The sequence below is a fragment of the Phyllostomus discolor genome, chromosome 1, assembly GCF_004126475.2.
Source record: "Phyllostomus discolor isolate MPI-MPIP mPhyDis1 chromosome 1, mPhyDis1.pri.v3, whole genome shotgun sequence".
Lineage (NCBI taxonomy): Eukaryota > Metazoa > Chordata > Mammalia > Chiroptera > Phyllostomidae > Phyllostomus > Phyllostomus discolor.
In genome coordinates, this window is record NC_040903.2 from 98560171 (window position 1) to 98581746 (window position 21576).

At 33.8% G+C, this 21576-nt stretch overlaps 1 non-coding gene across 1 annotated transcript; it reads left to right on the top strand.

The window, feature by feature from the left end:
• Positions 1-20423: 20423 nt before the first annotated feature.
• Positions 20424-20529, top strand: LOC114493575. Its single transcript, XR_003684209.1, has one exon. It is a non-coding gene; the product is annotated as a U6 spliceosomal RNA (small nuclear RNA).
• The last annotated feature ends 1047 nt before the right edge of the window (positions 20530-21576 follow it).

Here is a 21576-nt window from a genome sequence, read left to right on the forward strand (position 1 = left end):
TGCACTAGTGAGGACTTTCATAATAGAATAGCAATTTTAGAGAGGAATAATGGAATTTTGTAAGGAAAAATTCTAGAAAGGAGATAAAACAACATAATGATATGAAATAGTCAATTCTTCCAAGAAAAGTGCACCTGCTAACTTCTCTTCAGTACTAAAATTTTTAATTTTACCTATAAAAATACAAAGAAAGAACATTATTATGATATAAATAAGTTAGTGATGTTTATTTCATAGGTATTACAATTTTCAAGACTTTTATTTTAACATTTTTATATAAGTATTTATCCCCAGACAACTTTGATAGAGGCTTACAGATGCTGAAACTAGGAGACTGTAGCCATTAAATAATTTTCCAAAGCTACACACATCTTTTAGAGCCAGAGTCACAGATCTGACCTTGTGTCTTTCCCCTTCTTATGCTAGCACCTAACCTCAACCCCGGAACAATTTCTTTCCATTTACATTTTTTTCTAATTTATTTCAACATTGTCAGACTTTGTAATGGTATGCCATGTTGAGAAAATTCACTTTCAAATCCAATTTATTTGTTATTAGAAATGAAGTCAATAAAATTAATTTACTTTAGCACATCTTTTGCCATTTATCTTTTTTATATCTAGAAGAGGGTAAGTCATCATTTTTTGAAAGAAGAAAATTGTAACTAGAAGGAAGTCAGTGATATGTAATTGGTTCTGTCAGTAATATAGTAGTTACTCTTCATATGTGTTATAATAGTAAAAATATTTATACTTTTATGGGTATGGAGTCTCTCTACAGAGAAGAATTATAATATGAAATTTGTTTCTTAGGGATCTTAAAGAAAACATACTTAGGTAAAATTAAAAATAGAACAGAAGGATAAAGTAGAAAGCAGATAAAATAACATAATGATATGAAATAGAGACAGAGGTAGCTACGCAGATGAGGCTACTTGCTTTTTTAATCATCAATAACTTCCAAATAAAATTCCATTTTATTTTATTTTTTAAATGAGCTAATGATACAACTTCTGTGTGCATTTGTTTCCTTGATTAAGATGTCATACTAGGTAAGAAAATGAGAAAAATTAAAGAATATGATTTATTTTTATTGAAACATAGAAATCAGAATTTGGAGTGAGGCTTTAATAACTGATTACCTTTCATTACACAGATGGCTTGAGGTGAATAGTTTATATTTTCAACGAGAAAGGTTATGAAAAAGAAAAGCCATTGTTTTCCCCACATAATGCATTTCACATCAAATAGAAATTAAATTTAACAAGGTACACTTTGTTCTCAGGTGTTTGCAGTAGAAGACCTTGACTATCAAAAATCGCATTATCATTGAAAGGATAACATTATGAAAAGAAACAATAATATCTGAGCTAGCTATTCCCTTTCCTATGTACCTACCTTGGAAAGCATTTTAGAATTTTTAGTGAGATTTTAAATTTGCTTTTCTCCAAAGAATTTAAGACAACACATATCAAAAGTAAATGAACTTTAACCATTTTAATATTTAAAACATTGAAACCAAAACAGGGGAAGGGGAAAGGGAAGGAAGAGAAGCATTAAGTACTGGACACAATATTTAAGAACCTTACTAACTAGGTAATTGTGAGTACATAAAGCAATATTGTCTACTTCCTAAATGAATATGTTTTATGTGAATATTGCTCTCTGGTTCTTTTCAGGCAAAAGACTGAGTGAGAGACCCAAATTGAACATTATGTGAGAATTGATTGCTTACTGCCGTTTTAAGTCTCTTTGAAAATGAATTGGTCAATAAAATTCCCCTTTGTTATTAGAGAGTAGAGAAGAAGCCAGGCCTTCCAGCAGAAATAATACCAGAGGATGAGTCAACAGTCCCACTCCACCATACCCGTAAGGGAGATTTATGCAGAAAAGGTAAGGAAAATAGTTTTCTTAACTTCAGTAGTTTTAGGAGAAGCTGGTGTTCAAGGATCTTTGAAATATTACCTGTGTTTGCATGCGAATGTGATCCCACACATGCTGGCCCCTCTGGATAAAAGTCACCCTCAGAAGTCACGTGTCACAGATTTTTCCAAAATCCCCAAGCATAACATCAGCTATGGCTGAATTGTTACATATTTCTTTTTGGATATGAAAACCTCTCAGCTCATGTCCATGATTATCACTTTGTTACTTAAATCAATGGAACACAAAACTGGAAAAAGTGGAGATCATCAGAAATTGTTTTACTCTGGGTAATGCATGTCCTACGGAGTACAACGAGATAATCGCTGCCTGATCGATCCCCTGCCTCTTGCTTAGTCTCCTCTGAGTCTGGGGCTTCCAAGTCCACTAAACAGTTCTGCCCAAGAACAACCTAAGGGAGACCCTATATCTGCCTGAATCCAGGCAATTATTATGTTAAGCAAAAACGCAATACGGAAGACACTATTAATGTTCTTCTCTCACTGGTTCCAGAATAGAAAGCTGAGTTCTCTCTGTCTGCCTTGCATCTTCCTCTGGAGTTTTCTCACATCATTTCTTTCTTGGGCTTTTGCTCCAAGAAAATATTTCTTTAGAAATATATAAAATATTCATTAGTACATTTTGAATTCCATGTTGAACAAGGGAGGGACTGATGTACACATTATTAATTCTGGTTATTAATATTATTAACCAGGTGCAACACCTATTATCGGCTATATTTTTTGAGATGAGGGTTATTTTATCTACTCAAGGTTGCAGGGCTAGAAAATGGGGAAGCTGAGTTTGAGACCACATTGTTTGACTAGAAGTTCACGCTGTTTCCTAAAATTAGGTTTCTATACAGAAATCTGGGCTAGTTTGCCTAAGTATTAGATTATGTAAGAATTATCCATGGACATGGACAACAGTGTGGGGATTGACTATGGGAGTGGGGGATGGGTTGGGGGGAGGAGGGCAAAAGTAGAAAAATTGGGATAACTTTAACAGAATAATAATACAAAATTTTAAAAAGAAAATAAATGCAAATAAGATTTCTAAAGCAAAAAAAAATTAAATTAAATCAATAAACATATCCTCAGGTGAGGATTAAAAAATAAACTAATAACAGGATGGATATAGAGATTACAAACATGAATTTATTAAAGAATTATAATAAGATTGTGTTCATGAATTTAAATTTAAATTTGTTGTCAGGGTTGTATATATCCCAGAAACCATTTCACAAACAAAATTGTGTGTACTTGATATATTATAGCACCTACTGATAAGAGGGCACTTAGTAGTTGCTTAACAGATGTATTACAATGGGCATGAGCTTAATATTTTAATTGTATGACTAATATGCAAGGTGCCACTCATGTTTGTCCCATTTCCTCTGTAGAAATGTGTCTGCCCAAATTCACCGCTTGAAACCCAATTCAGGAATCCATCTCTGGTCCACCTCCTGCCAATTTATCTAGATCTCTGAAGTAGCTGAAAATATATAAAATTTCTATGCCAATGTAAAACTTGCTAGAAAGAGATTATAAAGCATTGGCTTGACTGCTCCAGTTCCTAGTTCTGAGTAGATTCTCACACACATTTGTGGGATGGCTTATGAGCTAGAGGTACACCAGCCTAAGTAGATTGCTAGGAAAGGGAAGATGAGTTAACACACTTAAAGGTCATTTTTTTCCCTATGCATTCAGATAATTGTGCTACAGAAAACTTATTTGGGCGCACTATTCTTATGTTGCCACAATTAACAAAGAAAAGAAAAAATATGGGCAAAAGAAAAGATATAATAAATCTACCACATAAAAACTGAGATGTTAAATTTTGTAAAAAGTGACCAAGATGTGTATATCAGTTGGTAATATAGGCAGTTCAAATTCAGTTTTCAGAATAACAACCAATATTTGTAACGTTAAGGAAATATTTTTGTATACTCTTATAATGACTATATAATTGTTACTTGATTTTTCTGTAGTAAAGATTTATAATTTATGATGTTTTATATAATATTTATAAATTCTAAAATAATTGGTTTAGTCTAAAATTAGGTTTCAAACTGTTCCCCAGAGTTGTAGCATCTAGAAGAAGGGAGAATATACAAGAGGGCAATTTTGGGGAGGAACATCAAGTGTTACATATTTTTAAAACATTTCCTACATAGAAATTTATCCAGTAAAAGTTTGTAAAAATAGTTTTGTTGTCAGTATTTTAATCCAATTATGAAGGTTATTTTTTCATAAAAATATTATTAAGCCTTCTTAAACATTAAGTAAATCGTAATTTTTCTTACAGCCATAAAAACTTTTTAAATTATTCACTTTGTAAATACATAATAAAATATTTAACAATATTTTAAACATATTTTATGGACATCAAACTGAGCCTGATATTTCTAAATATATTACATAGTTCATGAATTATAAATGTTTCTAAACTTGCATATTAAACATTTGCTAAATCTTAGAATCTAATAGATAACACTAAGATGCTGCATCAAACTATATGTTGTATTTGGCAAAGACAGTTGAACATGATGGTTAAGAATCCAGACCCTATATAGAGAATCTGGGTTCAAATCTTAGCTCTGCCAGTTGCTCAGGGGGGATATGGCATTGATGATCAATGTTATGTGTCAATGTGGTGTCCATGCAGAACCCACATAAACATTTCTGGGTGTGTCTGAGTGGGTGTTTCTGGGTGAGATTAGCATTTGAATCAATGGACCCAAAAGTAGATTGTCCTCCTCAATGTGGGTGTCCTCCCCAATCTTTTGAGGGCCAGGGAAGAACAGAAGTTGGAAGAAAGAGGAACCTGTCCTCGTTCTTCTGCCTGCATGCACCAGTTGGAACTTCTCATCTCACCTTCTCCTACCCTCAGACCAGGATTTACAACGTTGGCTCCCCTGGTTCTCAGGCCATCAGACTCAGACTGAATAATTGCACCAACTTTCTAGAAAGTTTGTCTCAGCTTGGGACCTACAAGCTAAGGTCTCTAGCTTGTAGACCTCAGATGTTTGGACTTCTCAGCTTTTATAATTATGTGATTCAATTCCTCATGCTAACTCTCATATACTTATCTCTCCTACTGGTCTGTTTCTCTGGACTAACCCTGACAAATTGGTCAAGTTACTTAACTTCTCTATGTCTTAGTTTACTTATCCATAAAATAATAATAAAACACTTCTCATACAGGGCTATTGGAAGATTCGAGAAGATTATATATATATATATATATATATATATATATATATATATATCTTTCTTTATATATATATTATATGTATACATATCTTTCTTAGAATTTAATGGATTACTTAGACTCGTACTTTGCAAGTATTATGTAATAGTCATCACTTTGAGAGTGCTTGTTATGTGCCAGGCAGGTAAGTGTTAGCTGTTTTATTATTATGTGTTTGCCTATTCAAAAGAAAATTGTAACACTGGTCATTTACTTGTCAAAAACCACTGACAGTAGTATATTATATAGCGTTGAAGCAATAAGTCACACATGAGAATGCAAGTAATAATGTAATAATGTCTTTTCGTGATAAGGAATGCTTAATGAAAGTTTTTTGATTATTACTTAATAGCTTTGCATGTGCTTTGATTCTAATTTACTTTATCTTTTGAAAATATGAAACATATTATACAGGGGTTTCTCCTAAAAATAACAATTCCACCATTTACAAGATTGGAGGAAATCTTCAGATTGTAGGACAGTTATCTTGCACTTAATTAAGCAAATGCAATTTTGCTTTCTTTATAGGACCAGCATTTTGCTCTTCATTACAGTGAGTAATGTGGCATTTTTCTGACATCTATCTCAATGTTTACAATCAAGATTATTATACCATTAATTTTCACAGTCTTTGCAAGAAAGTCAACATTATAAAGCCATGTGACAGAAAGTCTTAGTAATTTGTCCATTCTTTTAAATCAAAGAGAGAAACAGAGACTTTAATTCAAGTAAGGTGGTTTACACTATTATTATTGTCACTTTATTAGCATTACAAACTAATAACTACTTTTCTTCTTGGAAATGTGGTATGGATGTATGTGTAGGTCATCAGTAAGAAATGTTGCATTATTTAAACACCAATCCCTTTTGTTCTTTCCATTGCAGGGCATTTGGCTATGTGTGACCATGCCACCTACCTGCCTATTTATCTATCTATAGATCTATTTATTTATCTCATCTATATTTCTACAATTCTATTAATATTTTTCCTTACTCCAGATGAGAAATCTGAATATGTTCAAACTTGATTTTTTATTTTACACTTGTTTGCAAAATTTTGTTTTCTCATTGCTTTTTCAAAAAACAAACTAGGTTTGGTCCATTTGTTTTTGCTTACTTCCATTATTCAACTCATCCTTAAACCATTCCATGCAGTAATTTTTAAAATCATTTCAAATTTGTCAACATTTCTGCCTTACTATACTTTGTATAAAGCTTTCTTTTGTCAAGAAATAAAGAGACCCTGATGGGTGTGGCTCAGTTGAGTGAGTGTCATCGGTAAAGAAAAATGTTAGGGCGCATGCTTGGGTTGCAGGCCCAGTCCTGCTGTGGTGCATAGGAGAGTCCACCAATCAATGTTTCTCTTACACATCAATGTTTCTCTCCCTCTCTTTCTTCCTTCCTTCTCCTCTCTCTAAAAATATATAAATAAAATCTTAAAAAAAGGAAATGTTTTCCATTTTTCCTTATAAACTGTACTCTTCCTATACAGAAATATTTTCTTAGGTAAATTTTTTGTTGCGCACTTATCAGCAGAGGCTTCAGTTGGATGGGTGTTAAGATGGGGATTGTTTTTTAAGTCTCTAGTTAAGATTAGGAGGAAGACTTAGAGCCTCTGTGGATGCATATGAAACCCAGGACAAAGATATAAGTGCATCATCATGAGCATTGTGAAGGATGAATGAGATGTGGGCAAAGAGACCAATGTATTTTATCCCTTTTTTGCCATCCTCCCCTGCAGAAGCAGAAAATCATTGAGCAAACCATAATGCAAAGCATGATGTTCTGCTTAATTTAAATAGGATACTTCCAGATAATGGAATTAAAGCTTTTCCATTTTTAAAAGCTAACACAGATACTTGAATTTATATTAGGAATTCTGTGTCACCTATCAAGGATTTTTCAAAAGCTCAACCTCTGTTATTTACAGTTATATTACTAGAGAATAGGAAGTCTAAATTATTCATATTTTATAGACTCGTCACTGCCACTCAAAGCTTTATCATGATGGTGAAGACGTATTTTCTTCTTTACGTATTTGGTGCCTCTACTAGCAGTCATGTGCATTCCTTCTTCTCAAAGAACAGTGCAGGGTACCATATTACTGAAAATACTTAAACGTACTTGACCCAACCCTCTTAACTCAAACAATTATCTTTCAATGAAAACCAATTGTTTAATGACAAATATAGAAAATGGAAAACACTGCTGCTCTATTGCTCTATGTATTCATGTGCATAGGTAGATATGAATGAGGGCAGGAAACTTTTTGTTTCCCTTTTAGTAACAGAAGAGAAAAATCCTTACCCTTTCTGTCTCCTCTAACTAGTATTTTAGTCCCTGATTCAGTGCATGAGATTAAAGGAAAAGGAAGCAGTGTAACAGTCCTTTTGGTGTACAAGTTACTTTGATTTTTAAAATTTTATGTAACTCATAAGGTTTTATTTTTTAGGTTAAATATAAATTGTATCATGTAAATTATTGTTTATCTTAATGTATAATTCAGAGAGTATCTTGATAAAGACTCACTAACTCTGTTCTAGGTTTTAAAAAATTATTAATATGTACCTAAATATAGATAGACATACTGTTCTTTGTTGTTTTAGCACATTTAACTGGAATCTGAGCATAAACTAAAAATGGTTATTAAATTGTTGGAAAAAGAAACCTTAGAAATTATCATCATATAGTCTTAAATAAAAATTATTAAAAATTATTTAACCAACATACTCTAGAATTAATTAGAAACACCATTTGATTATTTGGTTAAAGAAATCAGTCTAAAAAAACTAGGAGAAAACATTTTAGACTTCTACTTTGGCACATAGGATATATATTGATTGATGCAATAAACCTAATACAGAGCAAATTAGAAAATGCACATGACATTCAACTGAAGAAAAAATCCTAACACTTCGAGGCTAGAGTTACACTGAGCCATTTGATTTTGAAAATTCTCTTAGTGTAAGTTTTTGCTATAATAAACTTACTTTGTGATTTAAAACTGTTTCAGGCTTCTGGTTTCCATTCTCACATGTAAGGAGCTTAGAAGCTGTCACTCTGTCCTAACCATAAGGAAAAAGCTGATTGAATGAAAAATCAACATCTCTTAAATCTGTCAGAGAAGTAATGTCACAGGGCAAATTGCTTCCCTGCCAAACTGGAGGGACAAGTAGTCTGAATACAGAGAATTACAACTTACTTAAGCAGAGAACCCCAAGTAAGAACTTTTGTAGGAATCAATGCTGGAGTAGGACAGCCTAGACTGTAATTGATAAACTGTTGGGATCTCAGAATGAGCAAATCTTTGAGTTAAAAACTCCAGGGAGACCCGGTCATAGGAAGGTCCTCTCACGCTGTGAGTTTTAGCTCCAGGAGCTTTCCTGGGCTCTCACAATGCAGATCAGAGAAAAATACCCTCATGTTTTGGGCAAGGTGGAGGAACAATTTTGAAATATACCAGAATATTGTGTTCTTCTTAGTAAGGGCTCCCCTCAAGAAACTGTTTTATCAGAGCCTAACCTGTTCAGGTTTTATTAGAAACCAACTGACTCTGAGTAAGGGAAACACTTAACTCTAGTCCTCTCTACCCTCCTGTGTTGCGGCCGTTCAAGGCCAGACAGGTTCACAGGATTTGGGCACACGGAAGAATATTCACAGAGCTGTGGGGATGTCTGACAAGCCTTTATTCAAGGGTGAATGATCCACATACTCCACAAGCTAAGCGTTCCCCTGCATGTCACTGAGTGTCTCTGCATGTCACACTGCATGTCTCGCAGTGGGAAGTCCCAACCCCCTCATATACTGTATGCACAAAAAGCCAGCAGGGAGCCAGAATATTGTATAATACAGCATAATTCTGCACATGTGAGCCCACTCAATGTTATGGGAATATAGTTTATCAGATCCAGATTCAAGGCTGTGAGAACGCACTTTATTTTAGTTTCCTAGACATCTTGGTGAGGGAGCCAGACTGACTTTGTTTACACTATACCTTCCATGTCCAGGGGAAAAATACCCAACTCCAGACACTTCTAATTATCCTGCCTCACCTCAGTGGGTGAAAAAATACTGAGAAGCATTTGTGAAGCTACAGACCAGAGCCATAGGCTAACTGAAAGATTACAAACTAGTAGGAGTACAGAATGCTTCCTCTCCCCACACATTACCACCACATCACCTAAAGCCTACTTACTACAGTTCCTTTTACCCAGCATATGATTTCTAAACATCGGGAAAAAGTTACAAGGCCCAGTCTAAAGCAAAAAACAGTCTGAATAAACTAAGCAAGCATCAGAACCAAAATCAGATATGGCAGAAATGTTGGAATTGTCAGACCAGTAATTTAAAAAATCTACAATTAATATGCTAAGAGCTCATATAAACAAAGTAGAAAACATGCAGAAATAGACAGGCAATATAAGAGGCATAAAAATTACAAGAGTCAGAAAGAAATGCTTGGGATAAAAACATGGCAACAGAAATGAAGAATGTCTTTAATGGGCTTGTTACTACATTGAACATGCAGTGGAAATACTTTTTGACCTTGAGAATATGTCAACAGAAACTTGCAAAACTAAAAAGCAAAGACTGAAAAATGGAACAGAACATTTGAGGAGTGGGGGGTCACTACAAAAATTGTAAAATGTGCAAGATAAGAATACAGCAAGTGGAGAATGACTGGGATTATTGTCTTAATTAGGGCCGGGAGTACAAACAGCAGGTCAAAGCACATTCCTTTGGTTTTGTCGGCAATAACTGGAATATTTTTTATCTGTATTCTCTCTCCCTAATTTGGAGGAAATTGGGAAATAGTCTATCTTTTCACTCAAACTCTAGAATCAAGGACATTACCACATGCTCATCTTTTTGTCACAGGGGTGCTATTCTCAGTTGTCATCTCAGGCAGTTAACATGCTACTTTTTTAGAGAGACAGAATCTTACGACTATAATGAGGATCTTAGAAGTCATTTCATTTATTCTTCCTTGCAATGAGTAATTCCACAAATAGCATCCTATTTGTTTTAATTAGGAAATTTTTTTAGGTTACCCATTAAAGGGTCCTATAACTGAAGAGTTAGTATATATTTTCTCTGTTTATAAAGTCACAGTCCTTGAAACTTTGCAAAATTCTGAGCATATTAAATGTACAATATTCCAACTGTGGTATTAGAAACCAATTTAATCCTATTTGGGCAGGAAAATTTAGCTCAGAAACAGGATTTAGTGTCTATAGTAGTCTTAGCCCTTTGAAATCTCTATTTTCAAGAAAAAATTTGAAGACAAAAACATGAAAGTAAGAAAATGAAAGAAGTTACTTAGAATGGCAAAACCTTAAAACTTTAAAACCTCATGGCCTCTGTGTTTCCAGGAATCATCCATGTCTCTCTCTCTGTCTCTCTCTCTGTCTCTCTCTCTGTCTCTCTCTCTCTCTCTGTCTCACAGGTCATTTTGTGGCTGAAAGAAGTGCAGGTGTAAATAATGCAATAGCAGGTTTTCAGTTTCAGTGATTAATTCTAGTTTCCTGCCAGGACTGGCTTCATGGGCATGTGACCTGTGGAGTCTCATTTGGTTTAATACTAAATGTCTCCATTTCAACGTTATTCCTAATAATTCTGAACAAGGAACTCCATATTTTCATTTTGCACCGGGCTCCCCAATTAATGTAGCTGGTCCTGGTTCTTGCTAATGTAAACTTCTGCTTTCTGTTACATTATCCAAATAACATGGAATGTGTTTGTGTTGTGTGTCTTCTTTTCAGAACAAGTAATTGTTTAAACCAGTTACTAAAGAAAGTAATATAAACAATTAAATTACATTAGCAGTAAAGCTGCTTCAGGTTTTGTGTTTGAATTTGGTTCAACTTTGATTTGGTATAATTTTAAGTGTTAAAAAGCAGAAATAGGAAAATTCTTTTCCACTGAATCTGCATAGATAAGGGAAGGGAGTAGGTCCATTTTTAAAATTATAGAAAGTAAAGCCTCTATTCATCTTGTGTCCAAATTTGGGTAAATATTTATAAAGTCTGTGACCTTGAGTAAATCAGTTATCTTTTCTGTATCTCAATTTCCTTACCAATAAATAGCAAGATTAGTAATACTTGTCTTGTGGGGTTATTTGAGGAAAAAATGAGATATAAGTAAAATATGTGGCACAATATTTAGAAAAGGGAAAGAGCTTGATACTGAGATATTAATATTCCCAATTGCCTAATGTCACTACTACAGTCCTTGTAGGTGATGAAATAAATATTAATTGAATTGTTGCATTAAAAATTAAAAATATACCTAGAGTATCCAAGAAAATGTTCTTACTTACTGAAAAAATTTTGTAATACATTGTCCTCTATGCTTATTTTGATGCACTGTTTTTTCAACAGTGATAAACTAAATAAGAACCTTAGAATATTGACATTTTTATTACCTGTAATGTCTCTGGATTTCTGTAAAAGAAAAAAATACATAAATTCATCAGACAATATTATTTATCCTCTTTAAATAACTTCTGTCATTTTAAAAAGTTTAAGCAAGTCACAAGGGTATAAAAATAACCAATAATCTTGACCAAAGTGTTATTTTTAGATATCAAATATATAAGGTCGACTTGGATATATAATTAAAAATTAAAATGTGTTTGTATGTGGCCTACATCTACTCTATAAAGAATATAAGTGATTTAGGACCATGCTTAGATAAGAAACATTAAAAAATTTCTTCAGGACTCACCTAGAAAAGGGTGCTAGAGAACTGGTGGTGGTGGGTGGAAGTGGACCTTTCTGCGTGGGTGTGAAATTTGCTGCAAAGGCTTTGAAAGCACAAAGCCTGCAAGGCAAATAAGAATGATAATCATAATCCCAATCATAAGCCTAATAACACAGGGGTGATTAAATGTCATTCTCTGAGGGAAAACTAAATTGATTCTGTTTCATAAAGGGGGAAAACACATCTTCCTCAAACATGGCATTAAATTTATGGCTAAAGTTGGGTTTCGAGTGGAGGCTGGTAAATTGAAAAAAGATAATTAACTGCTTCTCTGAAGTATAAGCATTTACCACATGCAGAGGTGGTTATATTGACTAAGCATCTAATTTGGTATTAGCACATTTTAGCTGCTGAATAGATATGATCTTCCTTTTGTTTCCAATCTGCTAGCAACCACCTAATTAGATTCTATCATCATACCTCCCATCATCACTACTAACAACACCGTTCTGTCAATCCAAGACATGCTCTCCATCTCTTAAGGCTCCACGAACCTGCAGCCTTCTGGCGGCCATAGGGAAGTTTCCCTAAACCTGGGGCCTCCACTCTGCCCTCCTCTGCTTTCAACCACCTTCATTTTTTTAACTCTCATAAATTAGTTTAAAAAAAACTATTGCAATAGATGCAGCACTTCCTCTTTTGTGTGCCTGCCATGTACTCTGGTGGATGTTAAGGGCTGAAAATCAGTATTTATTTACTAATTTATCACAAAACCATTCTCACCTACATTTTTCTCATTTGGTCATTGTTTAGGAAGGAAAGTAGAAAGCTGATCTCATTTTTTCATCTTATTCCTTGTAAAGATTTTTATTACATTATAATTATAACATGTATTTGGGCTGTCTAATCATTAACACAAAATCATTACCATAGATGCTACTGAATAACCACTTCATTGTAACAGGTTTAGTTTGCACCAAGGGTGATTTGTAATAGGACAGAAATAAATATATATCCTTATTATCCATTCTCTTCAAAGGTGAGCAAAACCTCAAAATAATATGAATAATAGAAAAGCTGTCCAGGCAACTAAAGAAAGTATTCTTTACTTCAGCTATTTCAGCTGAAGGTACTAATTGACTTGATTTACCCATTTCAGGTTTTTGGTTCAAACAGAGTGGCCAAATAGAATACAAGGACAACGATAATTTAAAAAATAAATGTAATGGTAAAAATGAAAATGACATTTATTTAACGAATGCAGTAATCAATGTTAACTTTTTATTTTTCCTTCTTTATTTCAGAATGAAGCAAACAGCGGAAAACCCCAGCACGTACATACCTTAAGGAACCACAAGTTTCTTTCTACTTCCTTATTCCTAAGGGGAAGTCAACTGGGGCACTTTTGAAAGTGTCTGTATAAGCCAGGGTAGTATCAATTTTTAAAAATTTGTATCACACAACCAATTTAAACTAGGTTGTGGAAATATGAACCTGGTTTTTGTACTGTTGCTTTGTTCTTTTGTTTGGAAAATGAAATAAACTGAGATGTTAAAAGGGTGATTGTTTTGTATAGTTTCTTAATATAAATTTTAAAAAATTAGGAGCCCTGAGTCTTAATCCTATACCTCCTCCTTTAGGCCTTGTTGCTCAGTGCGTGCCATAGAATTATCATATTAATTTTCATTGACAGTGGTAAAGTTTTACAGTAAAATAAAATATACCTAAGGTATTAGCTATCAGTTCAGCAAACTATGATACTCTAACCCTATTCAGGGAATGAAGAAAGTAAAAGAAGAAAGAGAGGAGGACAAAGAGAGGAAATGCAAACTATGGTGCCAGAGAAACATTGTCTTGAGCTTGATGTTTGTCAGCTAAGTAGGAAATAGTGTATGACATATGCCTGTGTCGTGTGTACAGTCTGCTCCCTTGTGAGGTGCGTGTAACCTTATAGTTTCCTTCTCCTCTTTTTCTCAACACTGCAGTTCCTAGATGCCATACAGGTTTAATGTTTTAAGACTGTATAGATTCTCTGTGTTAACCAAAAAGGAGATAGAGATGAAAGCAGAGCACTTTTTGGGGGGGAAATCAATAATTATTAATTATTACTTATAATTACATAAATAGATTTTAACTCATATTACACATAAATGCCAATTTTAGAACTGTCAAAATGTTTAATTTCTTGAGATTTTCAGACATGACAAAATATTTGTTGTCACAAACAGCACAGTGTGGCTACAATTGGGATAGGGCTTTACTGGAAAAGGCTATTCAGAAAAGAAATAACTCATTTTGAACAGAAATAGCCTCATACCCTGAGTGCTTTTGCTTCTTTCATCCAGAACCTTGAGTCTTCTCCTACCACAATCATTTTTAATTTTCTTTTACTGGTGTACTTTTAAAATCCAATCTAAGCCTTGAACTGAACTCTTTACTTACAGTTTTATTACTATTTTTCTGTATTTAAGATAAAAATGTTATTAAGATAAAAAATAACATTTTTTATCTTAATATCATGATGGCTTTTGTTCCACATGTGCTAAAATTTGAAATAGCCGGTAAAGATTATTGATCATCTTGACCTAATGCATTAGGATATTTTTAACAGTCGATATAGTGTTTGAACTTACATGTGTGAGTTCTTTGGGTTGGTTTTGGTGCAAGTCAGGCTGTATATCAGCTTACACAAAACACTTAAAATATATGCTGCTAGAGATAGTTATCAGCACATGAGCCTATGAATTCTGCTTTTCAATGTTACTTTTCCATTTTAAAATCATAAACTGTTCATGTGAGTAGGAACAATATATATCAGTTGTATAATTACATGATGCATACGCATAATGTTGAAATTACAGACGCTCCTCTGTGTTCACTTAGCTACCATTTTATCTGTTCATTGGGAGCAGGAAGAAGATTATAATGTTCATGTCTCTTCTTAAGCCATTAACCAAAATGGTCAACAGACTAAATGAGTTGCCTCACTCCAACTCATTTTCTTTAAAAATGTTCTTCTCTCAGAAACATTTAATAACTTTCTAATTAAATTCAAGCATATGTGCTTATATTAACTTTAGGATAGAATATAGATTATTAGTTATCCCAATTTTTGCTAATTTTACAAATAAATACTATTTGACTTTTTTTTTGCGAATTTGATGTCTAAAATTGAACACCAAAAGCACAAAAGCCACAGTAAAATATGACCAGGACAAAATGATTGGTAAAATTGTCAAAAAAATTGTTGCAGAGCAAAAATTGATATATTACTCGAATGTTCTGGGTCAGTGACAGTAGTGTCTATCTCTTGAATTTCATTCAGGTATTATATATTAAGAGACAATCTTACAGTGTTGTTTTCTTTCTTAAATTAGACATTATTTAAGTAAGGTGGTTTATTATAAAACCTCAAATATGGCTTTTCTTTTATTGTCTTTTTTGTAGATTAAAGACACAAAGAATGATATGGGTATGTGCCCTCTGCTGGCAAAGTTAAAACCATAATTTCTTTCTAGAGGCAACAGAAACCAAATCCTGGAAGCAGAAAAGCACATAATATTCAAAGACATTTTACAGAAGGAGCAAAACAGATTTGGACTAATTAAATAAATGTCTTGAAAGAACTGTGGACAAGTTTGGTGTTGCAGTTTATAACAGGGCTACATGGAATTATTGCAAATTATGTTATATTTTACTCTTCAAGGTTTTATATTTTCTTAAAAAATAATGGAACTTAAACATCTCATTTGGATAATTCCACTAAGGTCCCTCAGAGGCAAAATAAAGCTAAATGAGGCTTTGTAAATCTGTCAATAATTATAGTCCATTTGTCTTTCAGTCTTAAATGCTAGATACATTGGGCATTCCTAGAATTAATAGAATATTAATCTGAATTAAACTATTCTAATATTTTCATCTTTTTAAAGTTTTGGAAAATAATATGTAAAATTACTTAGAAGAGGTTCAGTTTGAAGAAGCAAGGTTTTTAAAAGTAAAAATCGCCAAATAAAATAAACTCATCCCGGAAATTTTGTAAAACATCCATAAACATTCCCCAAACTGAAAACCCTTACAGAAAAAATAAATGGGAAACAGACTGTGATCTATGCATTGGTGTTGAGTCAGGACAATGTGACAAATGGCCTCCTGAAAGGGCTGATCTGGGGCCTGGGACTGGTGTCTCTTCTCACCAAATGTCTGGATGATAAAATACAAAGTATATTCTTTAAATCTGAAAGTGGTATTAAGGAAGGAGCCAAATACTAATTAAGTGACAACTTGGAAAATTATTTTTTTGGAGGTAAAAAGTGCTTCAGGATTTATCTATCCAAAGTTTCTTATTTTGCAGATGAGGGAACTGAGTCTCAGAATGATTAAGGTAAAAAACAATTGGAAGAAATCACATTGAATAATTTAATAATCAGCTACAGAATGTAGTTCAATAAAGGCAGTCGTGGAGCTGAATACTAGGGAGGAAAAACAAAAATATTTCATAAATCTGGTAGCAAAATGTCTTAGGGTCAGAGTTCATAATGAGTTGACCATTAATCTGAAAGTAGAGCACATGTTTAAAATAAGCAAAAAACTCCCCACACATAACAACCTTAACAAAGTGAAGGAAATTTTTTAAAGAAGGGAAAATGTGCAGCAAAAAAATGTAAGAAATGTATATAGTGGGCCAGGGAATCTATTCTCTATGCTCTACCAATTAGATAAAAACTTTCATTGGTTAGTTCATCAATCTGAGCCTCACTCTCTAAATATGTAAAATAAGCAGGTAAAGTAGGTAACCAACACTTGTTACTTACTCTGTATAACTATGCAGTGATCACTGGCACACCTATTGAAAGTGGGTTTCCTCTACACATGAGGATACACACAGTGATATGCTCTTTTTAATTTAAAATCATAAAATTGTATACATTTGAAGAATAATAACAAAGTTAATTTATAGGTTGGAAAAAAACTGGGGATGTTAAAAGAATTAGGCGTGGGGAGAAGAAATAGAAAGACAAATGTGGTAAAGTGATGTAATCACAGAGACTTAAAACTAGAATAGGAAATCCTCCAATTCTTCCCTTGAAGAAATAGGTAATGGGAAAGTTAAACAATAGGACTAAAGTGCAAAGTTAGTAAACAGCAAAGAAGTGGAACTCAAACCTAAGGTATTCACACTGCCCTCAGTAAGGTAATGAGCACTTGTTTGTTGCTGTGGCTAGAACGATGGAACTAATGAACAGGGAGCTCAATTCCAAAACATTCTCTCTAATGTCTTTTAAGGGGGAGAAATCCCACAGCAATCTAGCTATCTGGCATCTAGCAGACTGGGTAACTATGGAAATTATTTGGCAATCCATTTCTGATATTTAACTTCATTTTTTCATTTTCACTTCACTTACATATTTTCTTAATGGTGTTGGATATTTACCCTTGTTAGTTATAGCTATATTTAATTTTTGAATATTAGATTAAAGTTTTAAGAGAGAATAGTGAAGTTTATTTTACAGAAATATACTGAATTTACTTTATAGTCACAATGGTGATCAATGAATCAGAGTGTAGCGGCAGAACTCTGTGTTCATCAGTGGGTTTATTCCTTACTGGCCTAACACCTTTAACAGACAACCAGCCTATTCAGGTTTCATGCTTTTGTTTTCTCAAAAAATACATTATATGCCAAAATTGATTTTGAAATGATATGCAGTGATTTTTAATATATGTGGAAAATAGACATTTATGAAATAAAATATGCAGAACAATGGAGCGTGTCATCCTTGATAAATAAATCATAAAGGGTCATTTGCCAGACAGAAAGGTAGTGCTGAAGGATGTAACAGTGTTTTGAGAGGAGGAAGTACAGTGTGGGGTGTGTCACAGTCGGATCAGAAAGGGACTGTTCCAAAGGAGTCTAAGATCTGAAGAACACAACAAAATATGGTGGAACTGTGTAGCATACAGGAGCATGAGGAACTCAGGGGGTGACAACTTAGATGGAAAAGCACAAAAGAAGAGAATTACAAATATAACTATTGATTTTCACCTTCTTTGAGAGGATGTTGGAAAGGGTGAAAGCCAAAATTGAAACAATGTGTAAAACCTATTAGCAGCAGAGGATGCATAACTGAGGAATGAGGAAGTCACACTGGCAGGCTACCCATGCCATTTGCAGCAAACCATAAATTGTGGTAAATTCTAAAGAACACTGAGGTAAGGGACAATGTGGAACCGAAAAACAAAAACACGGTTGTAAGTCTTCCACTAAGTAATTTACACAGGGTTGACATTTCTAGGATAGAGTTGTGCTACTTCTTGGGACAGACGTTTCTCTTGGAGGCATGCTCTGTCGCACTCTATTTTTGGAAAGAAGAAGCAGTCAAGTCTTACTACCAGAGAAAAACTGGCTAATGTCCAAAATTACAGGGTCTTTTCCAGTTTTCACTGTAATATAGTGTGACTGATTTTTAATCTCATTTTAAATATTCAAGAAGTGCTCTGAGGAATTGCAGTTGACCATCCACAGGCAGAATATTATGGGAAATTCTATACTTTATTGAGATTAAAAATTTCTGGGTTTTATTTCTATTTTTTTCATTGTTTAGGTTACTTTGGCTGCCTATGAGATTTCATGTTATAGAGTAGTTAACTATCATAATACTCATTATTAATGATTTTCATATTTCTTAAAAATAAATTATAATGTTCCAGTAAGGTAAGCTTCTATAGTCAGAGGTGATATTTAATTTTTTAAAAATTAAATTAATTTTTACCAAAAGGCCATATGTAATGAGAAAAAATCTTGGTCTTCTTGGTATATAAATACCCAAAGTATTAGGGAACTTTAGAACAAAGGATCTGTAGGTTTTGACTAACAGCACCAATCATTTTTGAAAGCTTCTGTTTGTTCTTGCACTGTTCCTTACCGTGTTCCATGGATAGTTTTCAACAGCCCTTTGATCACACTCTCCCTCTAGTCTAGTTCCATCTTTCTCCATATGTTCTGCCCTCTGTCCCCTAAGAGCAGAGCATGGCTACACTCACATGTGTAGAGTGTAGGTGACAGAATGGGTCTAAGGCCATACAACTAAGCTTGGTGGCCCAGTGGCAGAGGTGCTCCCAAGCTGTCAGCTTTTAATTTGAGGCTCCACTTCCTGGCAATTGAAAAAAAACCTTCACACCCTCAACAAGAGACAAAATTAAGTTCATATTTGTACTACACTTTTACTCATAAAATTCTATCCAGGTATGTAGTATATTATAAAATTATAACTAATCAACCTATTTTTGGCTGTTCAGACTACTAGAACAATAACAAAAATACTTGGACTGGGTGGCTTAACAATGAACAGTTGTTTCTCACAGATCTGGAGGCTGGGAAATACAAGATCAAGATGTCAGCAGATGCAGTGTCTGGTGAGGGCTCACCTTCTGGTTCCCATGTGTCTCTCTTTTGCTGTGTCTTCTCATAGCAAAAGGGAAAAAGGATCTGTGGGGGTTTCTTTTATAAGAGCACTAATCCCACTCATGAAGCCCCCATCCTTGTGCCCTACTCATCTCCCAAAGGCCCCACTTCCTAATATTGTCACACTGGGCATAAGGTTTCAGTATATGAATTTGGGGGTGCACAGAATTCAGTCTATGGCACCACTTCTACTGCTCACAGTGTCTAGATTGTAGATCACTTTTTAAAATCTTTTCCTGAGGTGATCCTCTTAATATTTAGTGGATGGAAACATTTAACACAGAGAGTCTGATTCATCAATGTGTGTTAAGTATTCATGTTTTAGCTTGATTTAAAGCCTTACCAAGACCATGAAGCTCATAAAATGATACAGTTATGCCAATTTCCTAAACTGAATTTTGGCTGCTTTTAGTAGAAGAAAAGAGGAAAGATGCTGAGAAGTCCTACAAAACACACATGTCTTCACCTTGAGCTTCTGACAGCCAAATTTCAGTCAGTCATTGATTTTCTTCTTTATTACCTGGATTGTTGAAAAATGGTCCCCTTCCTTAGCAAGCACAGTTAATTCTTTTCTAGTTGGTAAGCCATAAATCTATCATTTCCTTTCTGTAGCAATGGGACTTGGCCATAATCAAAGCTTTCTCTAAGTGAAAAATAAAAGCAGATATATCCCAACAAGAAATATGAAAAAATATTCTTCCCTCAAGATCAATATGCAACCTAGGAACTGATAATATTTGAGTTAAAGGAATACAATTTTTGAGAAGTGCATTTTTCCTAAGAGCTGAATGGTAAAAATTAATATTCATTATTAGTAGCCCTTAAGAGTGATTTGGACACTGTCATCTTATGCACTGACCAGGGGCTTTTCTAAAGGCTAGTAATAGGAAACACTGCACTTATGAAACATAAAATTAGATATAGGCATTTCCTTTAAAAATTATTATTAGTGTGCTAAAAATTAGTGATATAGGTAAAATCTGTAGTTCTAATCATAGATGGAGCAATATAGGTTTTATTTACATGCTTAATCAGTAATTGTATACAGACATAAAAGGAAATATTTTTTTAAACTTTTGTTTCTAGTGCTTACTTCAGCAGCACATACCCTAAAATTGGAATGATCAGAGAAGACAGGCATGGCCCCTGCACAAGGATGACATGCAAATCTGTGAAGCGTTCTCTATTTTTCAGCCTTGAAAAGGCTGCTTGAAGCTAGGCTGGGACACCCGCTGACATAGAGGGTGGATCCTGAAGGAGAAGATGGTGGGCCAACAGACACTGGACTCTGCTGAGAGGAATTCCACCTCCCTCTTTTTCATCATTTACAAGATTTTCTCTCCAGCATAGCTTGGTAACATTGTTTCTTTGTCTTCAATTTTGTTCCTATTACTTCACTATTTTTATTGTTTATTTTGATTTATATATATTTTTGTTATTTTTAATTTTAATTTTAATTTTAATTTTAATTCCAGTCATACATTTTCTCTCTTTCCTTTTCTTACTCCATTTTGCCTTCATTCTTCTCTTTCTTATTTCTGTTTTAAATTTTATTTTTTCCCTGCCTATGCCTTGTTTCTATTCCTCACTCTATTTCTCCTCTCTCCATCCCCTCAAAACCATCTTTCTCTCCATTAGCCATTTCACTCTTTCTCCCTTTCTTATAATAACATTATTGTCATCCCACATTTATTAATATTGGTTGGTTTGTCATTGATAATGGGGTTGTTGCTGCATTTCTTCAATTTTATCAGTAGTTGTTCACTATTTATTTTTTATTTTAAATTTCATGTGTATTGTTCCCCTGTCCTACTCCATTTCACCTTCCTTCTGCCCTGTTTTATTTTCATTCCATATTTTATCTTCTTCCTTTCTTACTCTAGTTTCTAACCCTTATGCTCATTATTTCTGCTCCTTCTATCCCTTCAAAATCAGTTTTCTTTCCTTTAGATATCTCAGAATCTGTTTTTCCTTTCTTTCATTTTTCTTCCTTATAATATTATTATTCTCCTTCCATTGGTATTAATCTTTGCTCCTTTGTCATGGATATTGATGCAGTGGTTGTTTTTATTTACAATTTGTTTCCCATTTTTTTCACTATTTTCTCCATATCTCATATTGTACTTTTTCTTTTCTTACTCCAGTTTGCCCTATTCCTTCCCTATTTTATTTACAATGTAAATTATATTTCCCCTTTCCTTTGCCTTGTTTCTACTCCCTAGCCTTATTTTTCTCCTC